Raw genomic sequence first — 15,766 nt, 5'->3', positions numbered from 1 at the left:
GTGACATGCCATCATAATCTTGATCATACTATTTGTAAACATATGTAATGAATGCAGCGATCAAAACAATGGTAATGACATGAGTAAACAAATGAATCATATGACAAAGACTTTTCATGAATAGTACTTCAAGACAAGCATCAATAAGTCTTGCATAAGAGTTAACTCATAAAGCAATAAATCAAAGTAAATGTATTGAAGCAACACAAAGGAAGATTAAGTTTCAGCGGTTGCTTTCAACTTATAACATGTATATCTCATGGATATTGTCAACATAAAGTAATATAACAAGTGCAATATGCAAGTATGTAGGAATCAATGCACAGTTCACACAAGTGTTTGCTTCTTAAGGTGGAGGGAGATAGGTAAACTGACTCAACAATAAAAGTAAAAGAATGGTCCTTCAAAGAGGAAAGCATCGATTGCTATATTTGTGCTAGAGCTTTTATTTTGAAAACATGAAAAGAGCATAAAAATAAAGTTTTGAGAGGTGTTTGTTGTTGTCAACGAATGGTAGCGGGTACTCTAACCCCCTTGCCAGACAAACCTTCAAAGAGCGGCTCCCATTTTATTTTATTTTTGGGTGGCACTCCTTCCAACATTTCTTTCACAAACCATGGCTAACCGAATCCTCGGGTGCCTGCCAACAATCTCATACCATGAAGGAGTGCCTTTTTATTTTAGTTTTATTATGATGACACTCCTCCCCACCTTTGCTTTCTCAAGCCATGGCTAACCGAATCCTTCGGGTGCCGTCCAACAATCACATACCATGGAGGAGTGTCTATTTTTGTTAATTAATTTGGGACTGGGAATCCCATTGCCAGCTCTTTTTGCAAAATTTTTGGATAAGCGGATGAAGCCACTAGTCCATTGGTGAAAGTTGCCCAACAAGATTGAAAGATAAACACCACATACTTCCTCATGAGCTATTAAACATTGACACAAATAAGAGGTAATAACTTTTGAATTGTTTAAAGGTAGCACTCAAGCAATTTACTTTGGAATGGCAGAGAAATACCATGTAGTAGGTAGGTATGGTGGACACAAATGGCATAGTGGTTGGCTCAAGGATTTTGGATGCATGAGAAGTATTCCCTCTCGATACAAGGCTTAGGCTAGCAAGGTTTATTTGAAACAAACACAAGGATGAACCGGTGCAGCAAAACTCACATAAAAGACATATTGTAAACATTATAAGACTTTACACCGTCTTCCTTGTTGTTCAAAACTCAATACTAGAAATTATCTAGACCTTAGAGAGACCAATTATGCAAACCAAATTTTAGCATGCTCTATGTATTTCTTCACTAATAGGTGCAAAGTGTATGATGCAAGAGCTTAAACATGAGCACAACAATTGCCAAGTATCACATTATCCAAGACATTTTAGAATTACTACATGTAGCATTTTTCAATTCCAACCATATAACAATTTAACGAAGAGGAAACTTCGCCATGAATATTATGAGCTAAGAACACATGTGTTCATACGAACCAGCGGAGCGTGTCTCTCTCCCACACAAGGATGAACTTATTCAGAGAACTAAGATAACAAAACAAAAATAAAAGCACACACAGACGCTCCAAGTAAAGTACATAAGATGTGACCGAATAAAAATATAGTTTCAGGGGAGGAACCTGATACTTTGTCGATGAAGAAGGGGATGACTTGGGCATCCCCAAGCTTAGATGCTTGAGTCTTCTTAGAATATGCAGGGGTGAACCACGGGGGCATCCCCAAGCTTAGAGCTTTCACTCCTCTTGATCATAGTATATCATACTCTTCTCTTGACCCTTGAAAACTTCCTTCACACCAAACTTCAAGCAAACTCATTAGAGGGTTAGTGCACAATCAAAAATTCACATGTTCAGAGGTGACACAATCATTCTTTACACTTCTGGACATTTCATAAAGCTACTGGACATTAATGGATCAAAGAAATGAATCCAACATAGCAAAAGAGGCAATGCGAAATAAAAGGCAGAATCTGTCAAAAACAGAACAGCCCGTAAAGACGAATTTAAAGCTGGCACCAGACTTGCTCAAATGGAAAAACTCAAAACTAATGAAAGTTGCGTACATATCTGAGGATCACGCTCGTAAATTGGCAGATTTTTTTGAATTTTCTACAGAGAACTGTGCCCAGATTCGTGACAGACAGCAATGCTGTTTCTGCGCAGCGATCCCAAATATAACATCAACTTTGACATAGAAACTTTACTTGGCACAAAAACATGATAAGGAGAGGTTGCTACAGTAGTAAACAACTTCCAAGACTCAAATATAAAACAAAGTACTGTAGTAAAAAAATACATGGGTTATCTCCCAAGAAGTTCTTTCTTTATAGCCATTAAGATGGGCTCAGCAGTTTTAATGATGCACTCGCAAGAAATAGAAGTTGAAGCAAAAGAGAGCATCAAGAGGCAAATTCAAAACACATTTAAGTCTAACAAGCTTCCTATGCATAGGAATCTTGTAAATAAACAAGTTCATGAAGAGCAAAGTAACAAGCATAGGAAGATAAAACAAGTGTAGCTTCAAAAATTTCAGCATATAGAGAGGTGTTTTAGTAACATGAAAATTTTTACAACCATATTTTCCTCTCTCATAATAACTTTCAGTAGCATCATGAGCAAACTCAACAATATAACTATCACATAAAGCATTCTTATCATGATTCTCATGCATAAAATTATTACTACTCCCAACATAAGCATAGTCATTCTTATTAATTGTAGTGGGAGCAAATTCAACAAAGTAGCTATCAAATATAGGAGGTATATTGTAATCATAATCAAATTTATCCTCCATAACAGGTGGTAACAAAAGACTACTATCATTATAATCATCATAAATGGGAGGCAAAGTATCATCAAAGTAAATTTTCTCCTCAATGCTTGGGGGACTAAAAATATCATGCTCATCAAAGCCAGCTTCCCCAAGCTTAGAATTTTCCATAGCATTAGCAACAATAGTGTTCAAAGCATTCATATTAATATGTTCCATGGGTTTTTTAATTTTCGCATCAAACCATCCATGTCTTAAATCAGGAAATAGAATAAAAAGGTCATTGTTGTCCATTATGCCTAACTAGTGTAAACAAGAAACCAAATGTCGCAATTGCAGAGTCTAAAGGAAATAGCTTCGAGCACACACACAATGGCGCCAGAAAAGTACTGTTACCTGGAACCGGAGTATGAGTGCCTTTTACCTTTCCTCCCCGGCAACGGCGTCAGAAAAGTGCTTGGCGCGTAGTTGACGAGGGAGGAAAAGTGCTTATTTGTCGGGCTTGCCAATGTGTGAGTGCCGTTTACCTTCCCTCCCCGGCAACGGCGCCAGAAAAGTGCTTGGCGCGTAGTTGACGAGGGAGGAAAAGTGCTTAGTTGCCGGGCTTGCCAATGTGTGAGTGCCGTTTACCTTCCCTCCCCGGCAACGGCGCCGGAAAAGTGCTTGATGTCTACGGGTGCTTCTATTCTTGTAGACGAGTGTTGGGCCTCCAAGAGCAGAGGTTTGTAGAACAGCAGCAAGTTTCCCTTAAGTGGATTACCCAAGGTTTATCGAACTCGGGGAGGAAGAGGTCAAAGATATCCCTCTCATGCAACCCCGCAACCACAAAGCAAGAAGTCTCTTGTGTCCCCAACACACCTAATAGGTGCACTAGTTCGGCGAAGAGATAGTGAAATACAAGTGGTATGAATGAATATGAGCAGTAGTACGGCGCCGAGAAAAGTGCTTGCTGGGCGTGCGATTGATGGTAGTAATATTGCGGGAAGTAAACATGCGGTAGTAACGCAGCGAGTAGTAACGCAGATAAAACGAGTAACAAGCAGCGATAGCGATATTTAGGAACAAGGCCTAGGGATTAGACTTTCACTAGTGGACACTCTCAACTTTGATCACATAACGAGAATAGATAAATGCATACTCTACACTCTTTTGTTGGATGATGAACACATTGCGTAGGATTACACGAACCCTCAATGCCGGAGTTAACAAGCTCCACAATTGTTCATATTTAAATAACCTTAGAGTGCAAGAAAGATCAATACGACTAAACCAAGTACTAACATAGCATGCACACTGTCACCTTCACGCTTATGTAGGAGGAATAGATCACACCAATACCATCATAGCAATAGTTAACTTCATAATCTACAAGAGATCACAATCATAGCCTACGCCAAGTACTCACACGGTGCACACACTGTCACCTTTACACACGTGGAGGAGGAATAGAGTACTTCAATAACATCACTAGAGTAGCACATAGATGAATAGTGATACAAAACTCATATGAATCTCAATCATGTAAAGCAGCTCATGAGATCATTGTATTGAAGTACATAGGAGAGAGATGAACCACATAGCTACCGGTACAGCCCCGAGCCTCGATGGAGAACTACTCCCTCTTCATGGGAGCAGCAGCGGTGATGAAGATGGCGGTGGAGATGGCAGCGGTGTCGATGGAGAAGCCTTCCGGGGCACTTCCCCGTCCGGCAGGGTGCCGGAACAGAGACTCCTGTCCCCCAGATCTTGGCTTCGCGATGGCGGCGGCTCTGGAAGGTTTTGCGTACCGTGGCTTCCTCCCTAAGGGTTTTCGATGCAGGGGCTTTATATAGGCGAAAGGGCAGCGTCGGAGGGTCGAAGGGGCGACCACACCATAGGGGGGCGCGGCCCAGGCCCTGGCCGCGCCACCCTATCATCTGGGGCCCACAGGGCCCCCCTCTGGCGGCTCTCGGGTGTTCTGGATGCTTCCGGGCAAAATAGGAACCCGGGCGTTGATTTCGTCCAATTCCGAGAATATTTCGTTACTAGGATTTCTGAAACCAAAAACAGCGGAAAACAGAACCGGCACTTCGGCATCTTGTTAATAGGTTAGTTCCAGAAAATGCACGAATATGACATAAAGTGTGCATAAAACATGTAGGTATCATCAATAAAGTAGCATGGAACATAAGAAATTATCGATACGTTGGAGACGTATCAGCGTCTCAGTAAGGTTTTCCGTATCGTGGCTCTCGGTACTGGGGTTTTCGCGACGGAGGCTATAAGTAGGCGAAAGGGTAGGTCAAGAGGCGGCGCGAGGGGCCCACAACACAGGCCGGCGCGGCCAGGGCCTGGGCCGCGCCGCCCTATGGTGTGGCCACCTCGTGGCCCCACTTTGACTCCCCTTCGGTCTTCTGGAAGCTTCGTGGCAAAATAGGACCCTGGGCGTTGATTTCGTCCAATTCCGAGAATATTTCGTTACTAGGATTTCTGAAACCAAAAACAGCAGAAAACAACGAATCGGCTCTTCGGCATCTTGTTAATAGGTTAGTTCCAGAAAATGCGTAAATACGACATATAATGTGCATAAAACATGTAGGTATCATCAATAAAGTAGCATGGAACATAAGAAATTATCGATACGTTGGAGACGTATCAATACTGGAGCCCCAGAACCAAGCGCAACCCCACCCTGGGCAGCCACAGGTGGAGCAGTCTTCTTCTTCTTGCTCTTGTGCTTCCGGACAACATTCTGAGCTTGCACGGGTCCCGACTGCATCTGGGTAGGCACCGGTTGCACCTGCGGCGCCGCCCCAACCTGAATATGTCCAGTCGGCAGCGGGTAGAAGGGCCGTGTCGGAGGGCTAGCCCCCGGGACCTGAGTGGCCACACCTCGTGGTGGAGGAAGCCCGCCAAACGGCTATCCGAAAGGCGCGACTGGAGCGCCAAGTCGCAAAGGTCCCTGCGGTGGGTCACCGGCGAAAGGCGCTCGCAAGGGCGGCACCCCCGCCGGCGAAGGCGGACGAGCAGGCACACCCTGGCCGGAAGGTGCCGTTACCGAGAATCCCCACGGTGGTGGATGACCACCAGCGGGTTGCTGACCCGCCATAACCGTCCTAGGATGAGCATCGATCTCCGCGAACGAAGGCGGGCGAAGCGGCCTCCACCCCCGCCGTAGGATGGAAGCGGTGGCCTGGCCGTGAGTAGCCCATGGCACCTGCCCGGCGATGAGGGCGACCGTGGAAGCGCTCGTGAAGACCATGGAGGATGGGATGGCAGCGTCTGCAGCCTTGATGACGATGACGAAGAAGATCTTGGCGGATTTGGTGGTGACGAACTTGCCAGCGAGCGGAACGGCGAACTTGGCGACAAAGAACTTGACAGCGAGCGGGACAACGAACTTGGTGTTGATGATGACGCAGCCCTCAGTAGCCTCGGTAGCAGCGGCGGCGACAACGACGAAGCCCGAGGCAAAGCTAGAGGAGCGGATGGCGATGGCGAGGCAGGAGGCGAGGTCGACGAAGGCGGCGGCTGGGGCGACACGTGCATGATCGACGAACAGATCGAGGAATCGATCCACAGGTAGCGTAGGGCCTGGCTTAGACCGGCCCACGAAAATTCATGCGACCCGTTTCCACCTGCATGCCTCGATCCCGATAACTTCTCCCCTGAAACCGGCCCCGTCTTCGCGTTTGAAATGGCAACCGATGGCGTTGGCTTGGCCTCCTCCACCGCGACGAAGAACTGGCCAAGGATGGCCGGAGGCGAGATACGCCTCGAAGGACACGGGCCTCGCCAGGTCCCCGCTCTAGCCCTCCTCTGCATCTTGATCCCTCACAGCGCAGAGGCGGCATCGCGGCGGGAGGCCTGGTTCGGCAACGCCCTGCCCTGCTCACTCTTCGACGCCAACGACTGAACGGAGTCCCTGCAACCAACGACAACCTCCTTACCTGAGCGAGACGATGAAGAAGCCTCCCAGAACCTTGACTCCGGCGTTGGATATCCGATATCGGACCAAAAGTCCGCCGCCAACTCCTCATCCGTCCGCCTCCCTCTACGGATCACCGTCGACCACCCCGGTGCTATGGGAGAGCCCACCACCACCATTGCTGATGCGTACGGTATATCCGAAGTCACAATAATCCTCCGACGAAGTGTCCGAGACGTCCTCCACGAGCACCTCAAAGCGAGTACCCAACGGCGCTGGAGGGCTGGACGAGGAAGGAACCGTGGAGATCGGCTCTAGAGCACCGGGCGCGAGCGTCAGACGACGGCCATGGCGAGAAACCAGAGCCTCGCCGGCGGCCGGCCCTAACGGCACCTCCGCCATCTCACGAGCTTTTCAAAAACTTCTCGACACTTGTTCCGAAAAATGGAGAGAATTTCACTTCCCGGCTTCTGCACCAACCAGGGATGCACACAGCCATTTGGCATGAGTACTAAGATTTTTAACCTTGCTTAAGATTAAAGCATAGTCCTCAAGATAAATTGCATTTGCATGAGTACCAGGACTAGCCTGGGCCTCAAGTATAAATAGAAGCCTAAGTCCGCGTCCGTGAGGATTTAAACTCAGGTGCTGGGTTTGTACGTCCACTCCCCCAACCAGTTGAGCTAGACGTGAGCTACAGAAACTGGAGCATCTTAACCTTTCATGCTGTTATAAATTGGTCGACCTACCTGAATATCTGCTCAAACTTAAGGAACTTCGTTATTTGGATCTATCAAGTTGGACTGAACTCCAACAATTGCCTCATTTATTCGGTGCTTTGAAAAGTTTAGAGTATCTTAATCTGTCAAGCTGCTACAGACTGAAGCTGTTACCAGAATCTCTTGGCGAACTTTATTTTCTCCAGTCCCTGAACCTGTCAGGCTGCTACGAGCTTCAACAATTGCCGCAATCCCTTGCAGATCTTGTAAATTTGGAGGTTCTAAGACTTACAGTTTGTGGTAGGCTTGAACACCTGCCCATATGCTTCAGTAACATAAAGGGCCTTCGTATATTGGACTTAGCCTGCTGTGAGAAACTTCTGGTGAATACTGAAATGCTAACATCTAATCTGGAGCATTTAACACTGTATGGATGTCAAAGGATCCACACGAAACCTGGATGTTTTGGCAACTTTCCTAAACTGAAGTATTTGGATCTCACACACTGCCTTCCCATTAAAAGTTGTGTGGAATCTCTTGGTAATCTGCTAAATTTGGAGTATCTGAACATTTCACATATTTCTCTTGAGTTAACGGAGGCTCTTACCAAGCTGAAGAGGCTCCACACTTTGGATATTACATGTTGTGGTCTATCAAAATCATTGCACATGACTCCGGTTTTGGCAGACATTATGCAAAGGATGTCTAGTCTCATTTGTCTGTTGACCGATGAGTCCCGGATTGCACTCAGTGTGCCCCAGCACATACACTGTTCAGTAGGCACAGACAAGTACTTCTATGAACTGAATATGAGCTTGTGATTAGCAACCTCTGGGGCAGTCAGGGGAGCTTACAAATTGCCGCGAGAGCAAATGTCCAGGACAGAACCGAGCTTCGCTTTCTGAAGTTAAAGTGGGCCACTACTCTTCAATCAAATGAGGATGGTAATATTTATGAAGCTATAGAAAAACTTCAGCCTCATCATAGCCTATCTCACCTTGAGTTATTTGGATATAATGGTTCTAGTTTTCCCTGTTGGATTAGCAATGTGCAGTATCATCCCTTAATCTTGTGAGCCTTCGATTGTGCCATCTAAGAGCATCTCTAGCAGAGCCTGTAAAAGTGCAAACTGAAAAACTCGAGTTCAGTCTTTCGAAAATGTGTTTACGGGTCGCAAAACGGCTGGCGCAGAACAGCTGTAAACTAAAACTGAAAAACGGAATATTTAAAAAATCTTCTTCTTCTTCACAAGAACTGTCTACGTCGCTGCCTAGATCTTTCCACGCAGACCGGCGGCCGCGCCCCTGACTGCAGCCGCGAGCTTGGGGGTAGGACGAGGACGGTCGTGCACAGGGAATTGAAGAACCAAACGCCGAAGGAGCTGATGAGACGCAGGTCTGGGCGGCGCGGCCGGACGCGGCCATGATTGGTGCTGTTGGCCGCGCTAATGCTAATTCTAATGTTGGCCGCGCGCACGCAGGCTAGCTGTCGCTGCTTGGCTGCGCCCGCTGCGCGCCTGCTTGCCGCCAGTCGCGCGCCGGAAATTGACATGTAGACATGTTTGGTATTGGAGCATGCTTACAGGATATTTAACCGACGTTGCATAATTTTAGCAGAGCAGCTAGAAATTGGCGGCTGGAGGTGGTTGTAAGGACGGCGGCGCTGGAGAAATCCATTCAGTTTTGGGCCTGTAAACCGTTGTTCAGTCTGTATTAATAGGGGCCGAGTCTGAAATTTTTCAGGCCCCTGAAAAAGTTTTTCGGGCCGGACAACGAGTTCAGTCTCTGTTACGCGCCACTTTGGACCCGAATCCGTAAATCGGCCAGAAAAATACGGTTCCGGCGTGGTTTACGGGCTCTGCTAGAGATGCTCTAAAGAACTGAGAAACTCTTCCTCCTCTTGGTCATTTGCCGAAACTACGCCAACCTTTTGTAAAATAAATAATGTGACAATGGATCTTCATGGACTCCAACAACTTTTTTGTCCGATAGATCAAGGGTCAATCCTTGGGCACGCTACTAAGTGGCATCATGCTAAGCGGCGAATAGTCCGTCCCGTAGGGTGACGGTTTCCGTAAATTACGCTGGGTAGGTGCCTGGCGATTTCCGTGCGATCCCGATCTAGATCTCCGGTGATCGACGTGAATTCTGTTCCGTAGTTAGCGATCGGTGCACTCTACACCTAGCAGTGATTTCCTCTTGAACAAAACCATCCACGAAAAGCCTTTCGCGAGTCCCCTAGGGCTCGTGATCGTAAAACACCAACCTAGGGTTCTTTCTGGCTGTGTGGTTTCCAAGGATAGAGGAGAAGGTGGGCGATGGAGAACATGGAAGGTCTGATGAGGGGGCTTCGGCTGTCGGAGGTGGAGATGAAAGGGTTGAAGCTGAGTGGGGAAGATCGGAGAAAGGGGGTGCGGGAGGAACCAAAAGCGACTGGTAAGTTGATGTCTGAGAAGCAGGCGCACCCGGAGGCTGTTGAAAATGCTCTGGGACCAATCTGGTGCCCTATGAAGGGAATCGATTGTAAGGAGTTGGGAGACAATGTGTTCCTCTTCACGTTCAAGCAGGGGGGAGGATGGAAGAAAGCGGTGGAGAATGGACCATGGATGTTTGAGAAGGAACTTGTAGTGCTGGAGGATTATGATCCAACAAAAAACGTGGAAGAATACTCTTTCTCTCACGTCCCGATATGGGTGAGGGTGTACAAGCTCCCACTGGGGAAGATGAACCTAGAGACGGGAACTGTGATTGGCGACAGAGTGGGGGAGTTTATCGAGATGGATGGACTGGAGAATGGTATGGCGGTGGGAAGATGCCTCCGGGTGAAGGTGAAGAAGTGTCTGGCAGAGCCGATAATGAGGGGAATTATGGTAGAGGTGGATGAGAAGGGGAGAACAATTTGGTGTCCAATGGAGTATGAGTATTTGCCAGAATTCTGTTTCATATGTGGAATCATAGGGCATATAGACAAGGGGTGCTCGATCAGACTGAAGAGGGGAGAAGAACCACAGTTTGGCAAGTGGCTTAAGTGGATACCACCCAAGAAGGTCAATCACTTTGGTGCATCTCGCAGCTGGTCAGACAGTAGGGGGAGAAGGAACTATTTGTCTCGCAGTACTGAAAGTCAAATGGGGTGTGATGGTCCCCCGTGGCGGAAAACTATAACTGGGGATGGAAGTGGAGTGAAAAGTAATGATGGCGGAGAAAAGGAAGTGAGTAGTCCACTAAAATTGGCCCTGAAGGGTAGTGCAGAGGAGAAGGAGGGGGGAAAGAAGCCGAGTACTGATAAGGGAGTTAGTAAGAATCTATCTTTCCAGGAGAATATTGAGGAACATAAGGAGAAGGAAGGGAAGAGTAGTCCATCGGTGGAGGCGGGGAAGGTGCTGGGTGAGAAGGAGTGTATGGTGGTCGATGGCACTGAGACTGATACATTACCTGTGGGGGATAGCAGAATTCAAACAGGAAACGACATTACTGAAGAACATACAGTGGGGAAAAGTAGAAAGAATGGTGGTGGTGGTGCCGTACAGGAGAAAAGGAGAGGCTTTAAAAGGACCCCAAGAGATCATGACTCGCGACAAACAGTGGATAGTAAGGGGACTGAGAAGGAGAGAAAGAGGGGAGCGGATGATATGGAGGTAGATGTGATAGAGGAGGAGAGGGAGAAGGGAAGGAGGAGCAAACTCCAAAAGAAAGGGGTGGACGATGCAAGGAGGTCGATGAATGATGTTGAAGCGGGGCTGTCGGAACAGCCCTGCGTGAACCAATGAAGCTATGTGGTTGGAATGGCCGGGGTTTGGGGAATGGCCCAGCTATTCGAGGGCTTCTGAACTTTCAGAAGCAGGTGGACCCTGATGTTTTATTCGTGTGTGAGACAAAGCTGAGGGAGGAGAGACTTTATTGGTTGAGGTGGAAGCTGGGGATGCCTAATATGATTGTCAAGGATCCGGAGGGGCAGAGTGGGGGGCTGGTAATGTTCTGGAAGAATGGAATAAATGTAAAGCTTATAGGTTTCATCTCACGACATCACATTGACATTGAGATAACTGAAGAAGATGGCTTTGTATGGAGGTTTACGGGGGTTTATGGGGAGCAGAAAACAGAGAAAAGGGAGAACACGTGGAGGCTGTTAAGGACGCTTAAACACCAAAGTGACAAACCTTGGCTGTGTGTAGGGGATTTCAATGAGATCCTCCACTCGTGGGAGAAGGAAGGAGGAGCTCCGAAGCCACATATTCAAATGGATAGATTTAAAGCGTCATTGGAGGATTGTGAGTTGGATGATCTGGGGTTTATAGGTGATCCTTTCACCTGGAGAAACAACAGCCACACCGTCGATAATTACATCAGAGAGAGGCTTGACATGGCAGTGGCGACACAGGCTTGGCGGATGCGATTTCCGGGGTTTAAGGTTGTCAATGGTGATCATTACCACTCGGATCACCGGCCATTAATAATTGAGACGAGTGGAGGGGAAAGAAGGAGAAGGGGCCCGGCTCGGGACCCAGTGCCGAAGTTCGAAGCACGTTGGCTTGAGGAAGAAGAATGTCGAGGCTTGGTGGAGAATGGGTGGGATCGTGAGGTGCAAATGAATAATAAGGGAGTGATGGGGGCTGTTAGAGGGGTTCTGGCTGATTTAAGTGACTGGAGTCGGAATGTACTGGGGGAGTTGGAAAAGAGGATCAAGAAGACCAAGCGGGAGCTCGAGGAGTGGAGAAGGAAGGATATCTCTCCGGTGCAAGTCCATAAGGAGGAGGTCCTGCGGTTTAAATTGAGCAAGTTGGAAGAACAAAGAGATATATACTGGAAGCAAAGGGCACATGCACATTGGATGAGAGAAGGGGATCGGAATACGAAATATTTTCACTCCTTTGCTTCGGAGAGGAGAAGGAAAAATAGAATTACAAAATTAAAAAAGGAGGATGGAGGGGTGGTGGAGGAGGAGGAGGCCATGAAAGAGGTGGCAACTAACTATTTTTTAAACCTTTTCTCTTCATCCACAGGTACACGTATGAATGAGCTGTTGGAGTGCATTGATCGCCGGGTTACTCCAGAAATGAATGAGATGCCGAATAAGGAATTTACCCACGATGAAGTGAAGGAAGCCCTGGATAGTATTGGAGATTTGAAGGCTCCAGGGTTGGACGGTATGCATGCACTATTCTATAAAAAATTCTGGGATGTGGTGGGTGAAAAAGTTAGTGAAGAGGTGCTTGGTGTGCTGAATAGTGGACATATGCCACCCGAGTGGAATGAAACTTGCATTGTTCTTATTCCAAAAAAAGAAAACCCGGACTGTATGAAGGATCTCCGACCTATTAGTCTATGTAACGTGGTGTACAAGTTGGTGTCCAAAATGCTTGCAAGTAGACTAAAGCTTATTCTTGATGAGATCATATCCCCAAATCAAAGTGCATTTGTGCCTGGTAGACTAATCACGGACAATATCCTCTTAGAATATGAATGCACACACTTTATGAAGAATAAAAGAAGGGGGAATGAGGGTTATGCAGCGTTGAAACTAGATATGAGCAAGGCTTATGACCGGGTAGAATGGAATTTTCTAGAGAATATGATGCAGAAACTTGGCTTTGCAGAGGTATGGATTAGAAGGGCCATGTTATGTGTCACTATTGTGAGCTATCAGGTGCGAATGAATGGTGATCTAACAGATGTATTCATGCCTCAAAGGGGTCTCAGACAAGGAGATCCTTTGTCACCATATTTATTCCTCTTGTGTGCGGAAGGTTTTTCGTCCTTGCTAAATAAGGCTGAAGAAGAAGGGGTGCTACAAGGCATCCGGATTTGTCAGGGAGCCCCAAGTTTTAACCACCTTCTGTTTGCAGACGACTCGTTGTTGCTTATCAAAGCTAATCGTGAGAGTGCCAAGTCCCTGCAACAAGTGCTACAATTATATGAGGTTTGCTCGGGGCAAATTGTTAATTTTGACAAATCTTCAGTGATGTTTAGTGAAAACACAAGGGGAAGGAAGAAAAGGCAAGTATTGGCTGAGCTAGGAATAAGAGCAGAGGAAATGACAGAGAAATATCTAGGATTACCAGTCTATGTGGGACGGTCAAGAACAAAAACCTTTGAGTATCTCAAGGATAGGATTTGGAAAAGGATCCAGGGGTGGAAAGAGAGAATGTTATCAAGGATGGGGAAGGATATCCTAATTAAAGCCTGTGCTCAAGCAATACCCACTTTTGCGATGTCTTGTTTTGACTTGACAAAAACCTTATGTGACGAGATGAGTATGATGATCTGTCGATTCTGGTGGGCGCAACAGGACAAAGAAAATAAGGTCCATTGGCTGAAATGGGAGACACTAACGAAGCCGAAGAGTGAAGGGGGCCTAGGGTTTAGGGATCTCTATGGTTTCAATATGGCCATGCTGGCGCGACAAGGATGGAGAATGCTCACCAACCCTGACTCCTTGTGTGCTCGTGTACTCAAGGCGAGATACTATCCTACCACTTCTATTCTGCAGGCAGTCCCTCAGGCCGGTATTTCATATTCATGGAGGAGCATTTTGAGGGGAGTTGATTTGATGAAAGATGGCCTAATCTGGCGGATTGGCGATGGTGCACTGGTCAATATATGGTCAGACCCTTGGCTTGGAAGGGATGGTAGCAGACAGCCGATCACACCACGACAAATGTGTGTACTAACAAAAGTGAAGGATCTCATTGACCCAATTACGGGACAGTGGGATGAGGTGCTGGTAAGGGAGATTTTTTGGGAGATGGACGCCAATTTAATCCTGAGCACCCCGATTAGAGAGGAATTCAATGATCCCCGGCCTGGCATTTTGATACAAAAGGGATATTTTCAGTAAAGTCGGCTTACATAATATATATCAAGAAGAGAGATGCAAACACAGGCTCCTCATCGGCGCAAGAAGAGGAGATGATGAGCATCAAGCGACGCGGCATAGAATGTGATACACGGTGTGGGTGTGTGTGCTGCCAAAGATTGGATGAAGATGGTGGCCATCTGTTTCTGAAGTGTAAGGAGATGAAGGAATTGTGGCAAAAGCTGGGCATGCCGGAGTTTCACCAACAACTGTGCACTTTTGAGACGGCACAGGACGTGGTACAGCAAATCTTGCTACTTGACGACGAGAAGAGGGTCCTGATCTGTTGCATGCTATGGCAATGGTGGCAGAAGCGAAACAAACAGAATAAGGAGGGGAAGCTCATCCCCACAGAGACGGTCTGGCGACACGCAAGATACTGGACAGCGGAGTGTATGCAATTCTGTGGGAAAGAGCAGAAGGAAGCTGTACAAACACAGATTCAACGATGGCAGAAGCCGGAGGGCGAAAGACTGAAGATCAATACAGATGGAGCCTTTAGCCCGGGGACACGCCAAGGAGGATGGGGTTTCGTCGTCCGTGATAATATGGGAGATGCGAGAGGGTCGGGAGCGGGAGCAGTCCGCCACGCCTGCAATGCTTTACAAATGGAAGCACATGCGATATGGGAAGCAGCTCACGCTGCGGCAGACTGGGGAATGGGAAGGATTATTTTGGAGACGGACTGGCTGACCCTAGTTCGGGCTTTGCAGAGTATGGACTATGATCTGGCGCCGGAGGGTTTCTTTTTCCGAGATATCCGATCGTTTCTCCAGTTAAACTTTATAGATGTAAGTGTAGTTCATGTGTCTCGTGTGTGTAATAAGGTGGCTCATCTGATAGCTGCTCATGGTGCTAGTCAGATAGAGCTGATCGGCTGTTATGGCTTGAAACTGTCTGTTGGTGGCCAGCGAGTCTGCTGAGCCGAATTAATGGAATCGATGAGTTCCAGTTCAAAAAAAAAAAATCCTTGGGCACGCTCTAGAAGATGGAAATCTATGGGGAAGTGGAATGTGTCTTTTCTAGGGTTTTTTTTTCTCGGCTGAGATTTCCGAAATCTCGGTACCCTCCGAGAAACATTGCTATCGGACAAAAAATTTCGGTTGTATTTAAATTTATACATCAGAAAAACAAGGTTAAATACTAATCGAACGTGGTAACCAACAGGTAGAATTGTCCGTTGTGGTGGTAAGACGCTCTGTTGGTTGAGGTCTCGGGTTCGAGTTGTTATTTTTTTATTTTTTCATGATTTACTCGACCTGATGTAGGATAAATAGCAAAAAATGTACTAACCTCTCCAGTCTATAAAAGGATGTCTCAACTTAGGACAAATTAGAATGTATCTAGATATTAAAATAGGTCTAGATACATTCAAATTTTGATAAAGTTGAGACATCTATTTATAGACGGAGGGAGTAACTGCATTACATGGCACTCGAAAACACGACGGGGCGGATTAAAGAGCACTGACGTGACCACTTTGGCTAGCAAACA

This window comes from Lolium rigidum, chromosome 2 (genome assembly GCF_022539505.1).
Source record: "Lolium rigidum isolate FL_2022 chromosome 2, APGP_CSIRO_Lrig_0.1, whole genome shotgun sequence".
Classification (NCBI taxonomy): Eukaryota; Viridiplantae; Streptophyta; class Magnoliopsida; order Poales; family Poaceae; genus Lolium; species Lolium rigidum.
The sequence above is the reverse complement of the archived record's forward strand: the minus strand, read 5'-3'. Positions refer to the sequence as shown.